We start from the raw sequence: 8,914 nt of genomic DNA, 5'->3' as shown, positions 1-8,914 counted from the left end.
CCCCCAGTATCCCCTTTATGTCCCCCCATGGATCACCCAGATTTTAAGTCTAAAGAGAAATATGCACAATTTAAGGAATGGAAGCAAATTGGAATATATATAGAATTAATGACTTATTCGATTCAGGGGAACCAATTACTATTAGGCAAATAGAAGAGAAAACAAAGCAAATAAAAAGCAATTGGCTACAAATAAAACAAATAAGAATTTTCGCCATTCACTTGCAACAAAAAACTGGCTTTCTAAGAACATTAACTGAATTTGAACAATATTGTATACAAAAAGATAAAAATAAAAAGAGAGGACTAACCTCACTAATATATAAAAGCATTATTGAGAAAGAATATGGAAAAGGCAGAGGATCTAAAACAGTGTGGGAAACAAATTTAAATATTAATATACCTGAGGAAATTTGGACAGGAATCTGGAAAAAATACCCATATAAATCTATATCAGCAAGTGCAAAAGAAACAGTTCTAAAGGTAGTGCATTGGTGGCATCTATACCCTACAAAACTACATAGAATTAATAAAGATATATCTGATAAATGTTGGAGGAACTGTCGACAAAAAGGAACTCTGGAACATATGTGGATCTCTTGCCCCAAAATAGAAACTTTTTGGCAGGAGGTAGTTAGATGGATAGAAACACTGACTAATCAAAAAATAGATACTAACAAAACATTAATGTTATTTTTATTATTCACGGGGGGAAATGAGAAACTACAATATAAAGAATTAGTTGTAAATCTTATAGGCACCGCAAGATCTGAAATAGCTAAAAATTGGAAAAAAGCCCAAGATCTCTCATTGCAAGCATTCACAAGTAAAATATGGCATACATTGCTGATGGAAAAAATGACCAATAAAGTTAGATTACATAGAGAAGAAATAAGCCATAGTAAATTCACGGAAAATTAGAAGCCATTATTAAAATATACCGACAAAATAGACTTTGAGACATGTAATTTGAAAAGAAATTTAGATTGTCGGTCAATATTTCTTTAAATGGTGACGGGGAATGGTATATATGTGAGTTGGAGAAATGTGGGGAATAGCTTTGTAATTACTATTTGCAATATGGTCGATTGTCTCTTCATTCTTTAGAAATAAAAAAATAAAAAAATAGTACTGGAAGATTTTGAAATAAGAATAATAGTTTTGGTTAAATTATGATTTTTATTGTTGATATTTTCCCCATAAATGAGAGTTGTAATTTGCTCCATACCTCAAAAATTTTTCTGAATTTCTTTCTGTATTGCTAAATAATTTTCTTTCATTAAATTGCTTGTTTTTTTGGTGATAACAACACCTATATATTTAATTCTTTTTCACGGCCTCACAATTGGAGTTCCATGCTAATTTTTCCGCATCTTCTTTCTTTATATTTTTGTCATAAATTTTGTTTTTTGACAATTTACTTTAAATCCAGCCACTTGTCCAAATTCTTCTATGACTCTCAATAACTCTTCCAGATTTTCTACGGGTTTTTCTAGTATCATCGCTAAGTCGTCCACATACGCTTGCAGCTTAAATTCTTCTCCTCTGATATTAAGTCCTTTAATTGCCTCATTATCTCTAATCTGTCTATTCAATATTTCCAATATTAAGATAAATAGTAGGGGGATAGTGGACATCCCTGTCTTGTACCTTGTTCAATCTGTATATTTTCAGTTAAGTTACCATTAACTTTTATCTTGGCTACTTGCTTAGTATCTTAGCATGCATTGTTTACAAAAATGTTCCTTCAAAGCCCATTCTCTTTAGTAGTGACAGCATAAACTCCCAATTAACGTTATCAAAGGCTTTTTCTGCATCTCAGAAGATTAACATCATCTGCTTTTCCGGATGCATTTCATAATATTCCAATATGTCTATTATCGTCCTTATGTTTGATGACAGTTTCCTTTTAGGTATGAAGCCTGTTTGATCTTTATGTATTATTATTTCAAGTATCCCCTTTAATCTTGTTGCTAAGATGGTTATGAAGATCTTGTAATAAACATTCAAGAGATTCAGTCTGTAATTCTTTATTTGCTTTTTATCCATCCTGTCCTTATGTATTAGAGAGACATGTGCCTCTCTCCATGAGTTTGGAATTTCCCTTTTAATATGAACATCTTCAATTAGTTTCTTGAATTGTGGCCTTAGAATTTCTTCAAATGTCTTGTAATATTCCACTGGAAGTCCATCTGGGCCAGGGGATTTCCCACTTTTTTGTTTCCCCCATGCTTCTCTGATCTCTTCTATTGTAATTGGTTCATTCAGTTTCTCCAGTTATTGATAATTCAACCTCCATTCTGGAATATTATTCAAATAATTTTTTCATCTCTCTTCTTCTCCTTCTCTTTTCCTATAAAGTTTGGTGAAAAATTCATGAATTTCTTTTTCAATCTCCTTTTGTTTTTATACTTCCTTTCCTTGCTTGTCTAGTATTGATGTGATCATTATTTTCTCTCTCTCTCTTTATATTCTGTAAGCTAACCACCTTCCCAGTTTATTTGCATTCTCAAAGAATTTTTGCCTTGTGAATTTGATTTTCTTCTCCATCTCTTCCTGTTCTAGTAAATTAATTCTATATTCTAACATATTTCTTTTATTAAGTAGTCCCTTATTTGTTGGTGCCTTCTTCAGCTCCGCTTCCTCTTTTTTTAGAGATGTTATTAGGGTTTGATATTGTTTGTTCCTTTCCTTTTTTCTTTGTATATTATATTCTATTGCATATCCTTGATAATATGCTTCGGCTGCATCCCATACCACTGTCATCCCTGTATCTTGAGATTTATTGATTTGGAAAAAAAATCATCTCATTTTTAATTTTATTCAGGAAAGGCTCTTCTCTCAATAATTGCATGTTGTCTCCAAAAGCCACTCCTTGTGCTTTGTCCTAATGTCATCAATATTGGATTATGGTCTGCATATGTATTTGGTAATATTTCAATATCCTCTACTTGATGTGCAGCTTCCACTGATATCCAACTATTATCTACTCTTGATCATGATTTATGCCTATTTGAGTAAAATGTATCATCTCTTCTGTTCGGAATTCTGAGTCTCCATAGGTCAATTAAATTTGTTCTGCCATTTCTAGGAACACCTTAGGTAACATATTTCTCATCTTTTTCCTCCCATTTCCAGTTGCCTTGCATGTGTCCTTCTCTTTGTCAACTATTGCATTGAAGTCTCCCATAATGCACATTTTTGTTCTGACCTTTGTATTAATTGATTCTTCAGTTGGAGATAAAATTTACCTTGGGCTTCATTTGGTGCGTATAAATTTTTTCTCCTTCCTTAGAGATTTCCACTATCAGTAATCTTCCATCCTCAACGGCAAACACCAATTCCGAATCTAGCTCTTTTTTGATATACAAAAACCACTCCTTTTTTCTTTTGTTTACTTGAGGCTATAAAGACTTTACCCAATTTTGGATTTTCTAACAGTTTTTTTATCCTTTTCTCTAATATGAGTCTCCTGGATAAATATGATATCCACCTTAGCTTTGAGGAGTTTGCTGAATATTTTTCTTCTTTTTTGGGCTGAATTAAGTCCTTTCACATTCACTGAGAGAAGCTTAACTTGTTTAGACATATTGATGATTTTTACTACCTTTTTTATCTCTCTGTTCCTTCCCCTTGGTTCTCCTCCCTGGAGATAACTTCCTTTGTCTTCCATCTCCTCTCGCTTCTTGTTTCTTCTCCTCTTCTTCCTCTTCTGATTCTTCACTCGAGAATTGTAAATCTTCTTCTGATAGTTTCAATTCCTGTTTCATTTCCCTCATGAAGTTTCTGGCTTTCATTTTGCTATTGAGATTGTATCTTCTGGATTGCCAATTCAAATGCAGTCCTTCTGGGATTCACCACTGGAATGATATTTTCCTGTCTAGTAATATCTTGGTTAGGAAGGAATTTTCTTGTCTTTTCTTTTGCATGCTCCAAGGCACCTGTTTCAGTATATTATTTTTGGTTCCTCTTATTGTGAGCTCTTTTTCTCTGTTTACTTTAAGCAGCTTTTCTGTTTCTGTTCTTCTTAAGAATTTTATATGTATCTCTTTCGGTAAGTTATAACACCTGGTGAAGGCATTGCCCACTTGAATTTTTTTTTCCACAGATTGGGTAAATTCCTGCTGATCTATCCCTGTTTGCTTGGCCAGTTCTTTGGATATTAATGTCAACAAGTCCTCTTCTGTCTCCCCCTCAAGTTGGGCCATGTTCTGAATTCATAGAAAATAAGAGGCTTTTTCCATCTCTAAGGTTAGAAGACGTGCTTGCATCTCATCTCTTTCAACTTTCATCTCTTGTATATCTTGTTCTACTTCTGTCAATCTGTATTGCATCTTTTCTACCTTCTGGCAGAAGGCATGTATCTTCTGATTAGTGCTTTCTGAACTCACTTTGACCTCTGATCTAAATTCTTGCATCTGCTCTGACAATTGCTTGACAATATTTGTTTGCATTTCCTGCATTTTATTTTTAAAGGGGCCTTGACTGATTAATTTGAGTAGATTTGCAGATTGGCTGGGGGAGTCCTCCTTTTCGATGCCCTCATGTTCATTTTGCTGCTTTCAACTGCTTCCCTGCCTATCAGCTTGCTGCTTTTCTCCCCCCCCGAAATTCTCAGTTTATAATTCCCCTTTTATCACCAAGAAAACCCCCAATCAATTCTTAAACAGATATAAAATTGCTCCACAGGTTGACAAAACCAGATTTGAAAAGAAACAAAAAAACAAGAGGTTCTGACATATATTCCAGGACAATCCACTAGATGTCCTCAGCGTCTCAAGATAGACTAAAAGTTCTTTTTTTCTGTTTCCTTGCCAGCCAAACGAAGCAACCCTAAAATCCATCTGTTATGTACACTCTGTATTCCACTAGATGTCCTCAGAGTCTTTGCAAGATTCCAGCAGACTGTTGAAAATCAACCTATTCATGGGGAAAGAAAGAAGGGACACCCACTCTTCATCCTGGTCTGGCCAGTGACAACACCCAAAGCCATCTCAGGATCTTGAATTGTATTCCAATAATGTGGTGACCATGTGTTCCTTGAGGACAAAGCCACCAAGGATGCTCTGCTGTTTCCTTACAGCTGAGATCAGATCTCTAACAAGCTTTGTATTCCTTCTTTTTGCTGTCCAAATTAAACTAGAAAGTGAAAATCTTTCTCACTAAGCTGCGTTGGCATGTCTTCTCTCCTCCCTAAATGTTGCAAAGCCAGGCGCCACCATCTGTTCCCCCACCAAGTTCTTGAATGCAGGTTTCTTCTCTGTGCATGGAGCCGGGGGGGGGGGGCTGGAAGATGAATAGACCGATATTACTCCTATATCTATTATAGCTCCAGCTCAAGTTGAAAAGTTAATGCAAAGATTAAAATGCTTATTCAAACCACCTCTCCTTCCTCCCTGGCTAAGTTCTTGCTTAGCAGCTCAAAGCAGTCTCTCCTTTGTTATTTCGATCCCTTTAGCTCCTCCGGGCATAAAGGGGGAACAAAGTCCCCCCCTTTAAGTTCCTGGCCATCTAGCCTCCTGATTGTTAGGCACTCCCACTTATAGCTGCTTGTTTCCCTTTCTCTTTCAACCCAGGGTATAGCATTGTGGAAGCATACCAAAGATAATAAAGTGGATCTTCTTTGTTCTGCAATTTCCAAGTCAAATAAATTTCTCACTGAATATACATCTGGGGCACTGAGTTTTATCAGTTACTCACTTCCCCTCTGGAGAGCCCTGGGCCATCTGAGCTGGAGTCTCTGAGTCTGTTCTGCAGAGCCACACAGATAAATCTCCATAGGGAAGATGGCACCGGCAGGACCTTCTGTCTGAGGGAGAGATTCCTCAAGGCAGGAGAATTGTTCGCTACTCCTTCCTCGGTTCTCTCAGCACCTCTATGACTTGGGTGGGCGTCTCCTAGGGAGGGGCAGAGTGAGGGAGGGGCAAAGCCAGTAGCAGTGTCACAGCAGGAATCTGGGTCTCCCAGGACACCTGTTGCTGCCACGGGATCGTGACCCCCCAAATTTATTTGGGGGCAGGGGGTGCTCTGTGGATTTGACTCCACAGTTTCTTGACAGCTTCTTTAAGAGAAATCAAAGAAAATACTATTTTTCTTTTTTTAAAAAATGATGCAACACCTTAGCAATAGTTTACTAGAGTCTTAAAAGAAATTTCACTTCCCATGCCCTGTGCTAAGGTGTAGAGAAAGTTTTCAATTTGCCCATATCCTGAAGCAGCTCGCTTATTAAGCAACTACATGATATCAGAAGGAAGTGGACTAAATAGAACTGCTTGAATGTTGATGTGCTATTTGGATGCCAGAATCACACCAAATGACATATTGCACCTCCACACAACCCAAATATTCTTTAAATTTCATCAGCTTGCTCTCATATAGGGAAAGATGGTGCAAGATGGTGGCTTTGCTCACACTTGAATTGGTTCCCAAATTCCAGCAATCTTTTGGGGCAGCTTGTGAATTAAGGGAGCTGGGGAAAGAAAAGTTTCTCTATGGGCATAAGGAGTTACATACATAATTGAATACTACCAAATTCTGTAGCCCAGGAAAACATGGTTTGGCAAGGAAAGCAAGTGTGGCAATTTCCCTAACCCGATAACAGCAACTTGCCTCTTTCCTCTAGACTGCTAAGGTCTTTTCTTTTCTTTTTTTTTACTATGTATTTAGGAAAACAAAGGCAGGGTCTTCCTTCCAACCCTCCCTAGCACCCATTCCTCTCTAGCACCAGCAAGTGGAATAACTGCAAGCCCTGGATTGGAATATTAGCTTAAGAGATGCTTTCCTGAACTCTCTTTTTTTCACTTTCTATTCTAAGACAAGGAGTTATTTAAGTGGACAGTTAATATCTCATCAATTTTTCATCATGTTTAACATGCAATATGGGCAGAGAACAGAGCTATGGAAGAGACAGGGTTAGCAGCTTTATTTCCTGCCTCAGTCCCAGTAGTCCCTGCCCTGCTAGTGTGCTGCTACAGATGATACAGTTTGGAAAGGACAGTGTGAAAGGGGCACCCTTTGTTTTATCTCATGGAGACATGTTTCCTTTGACTGAGAAGGGGCATGGCATGGGCAAGATGGGCAGAGAAATAAAGAATACCACATCTTCAAGTTGAAGAAAGGGGCTGAATGAACTGAAAATGGCATTTTACTGTGTAGGAGTCTTTAGGTTCTGTGGTAGGAATTTATGAGAGCTATGTGAATAGGGTAGGTGAGGAAACAATCCCTTATGTTAAGTGTTAAATGCCCTTAGTGATAAGTGTGGTTTTTTTTGGTCAGTTTCTCAAAAATAACAACAAAATGATATCTTTAAATCAAAGAGATTTACTTCAATGTGAGCTTTTGGGAATTGCAGTCATACAAACATATCTTCTATTCTGATCACTCCCTCTAACAGCAAATTCAAGTAACAAATGCCAATATGACTGGATGGGGTATTCAAAAGTAGGGTCAATACAAAAAAAGAAGGAAATAATAGCCTGCCTGGGGAACTTCAGGGTTTATGAAAGTCCTCTCTCTTCCCCCCAGGCCCAGACAGTAGACACATCATTTTTTGTATTCTCAAAGACTTTCATGGCTGGGATCTGATGGTTGTTGTGGGTTTTTTGGGTTCTTCGGCCGTGTTCTGAAGGTTGTTCTTCCTGACGTTTCACCAGTCTCTGTGGCTGGCATCTTCAGAGGACTGGAATAGGCACAACAAACATCATTTTTCTTTCATCTGAAAAAACAAAGCAGAAAATGGGGTGATAGTGGAGGGGGTGATGGAAGAGCCTCATTGAGGTACTGGTATTGCACACCTTTAAAATTTACACCATGCTCATGTCATCAGAAATGTGTACAAGCATACAAATATTAGGGGAAAGTACACACAAAATGTATATGTTAGTGAAAGTAATCTAAAATGTATTTTTGGGGAGAAAATTTCATGTAAAATGGATTTCTGAACAAATGTGCAAAATGAGTAGAAATTTTAATGTAAACAAATCTTAAACTGATGTAGAAATAGGACATAACTTAACATGGAAAGGCGTTGAATTGAGACAAAACAAAACTGAAAACAATCAATTCATAGCCAGGATAAAGTTAAATATTCATTCTAAAGACCAGTTGTGATCCTTCTGTTCTCAAGCCACCATTCCTGTAAAGATATATGAAAAATCTGATTTCATTCTGAGGTTTAGTAGATACATCTCAATCTGCTCTTCCTGGATTGTTCTCAGGATGGACAGCATTCATAGTCCAGAATGCTTGTGGTTTGATGCTCCTCCAACATGTTTTCAAAGTATACATGAACAACTGTGCATATTACAAATGTGCATGAAACATTCCATAATCACACATCAGTCAATGGGATTGGCATGTTCAAGCAATTGATGCAATCCATAACTTGTGCACACACACCCCTCACATTTGAAGAGGATGGGTGGAACAAGAATGCAACAGTGTTTAAAAAACACTGCAACTTGATGGAACTAGGCACAGATCTGGAGACAGAAAATGAAAGCTTGTGATTATAAACGTCATAAATATAAATGCCTATCCCAGTAGAGGTGAACCTGTTTTTCTGCTGGAAGGGCAGAAGTGGAGGACAGCATGGATATGGTCTATCCATATGGTGTGTTGACACACTCACTAGAATAAATCCACCTCTCTCCCCACATAAATTTATCTTGGTAGGTGGAGACAGCCTGCTGAGAGTTTGTTAACCCCATAAGATTTCTCAGCCTTAGTATGAGGTGCATTTTGTTGTTGCTGTTCTCTGTTTTGTTTCTGTAAAATGTCTCTGTACAAAGCCAGCACCTTTTCTCTTTGATGCAAAGCACACACAGAGAAGAAATACAAAAATGTTGGCTGATTAATAGAATTGAAACAAACAACCCATACAATGTTTCTAATTTTAAACATGCTCATGCAACAAG

The sequence above is a fragment of the Pogona vitticeps genome, chromosome 3 (genome assembly GCF_051106095.1).
Source record: "Pogona vitticeps strain Pit_001003342236 chromosome 3, PviZW2.1, whole genome shotgun sequence".
NCBI lineage: Eukaryota > Metazoa > Chordata > Lepidosauria > Squamata > Agamidae > Pogona > Pogona vitticeps.
This window is presented reverse-complemented; position numbering follows the sequence as displayed.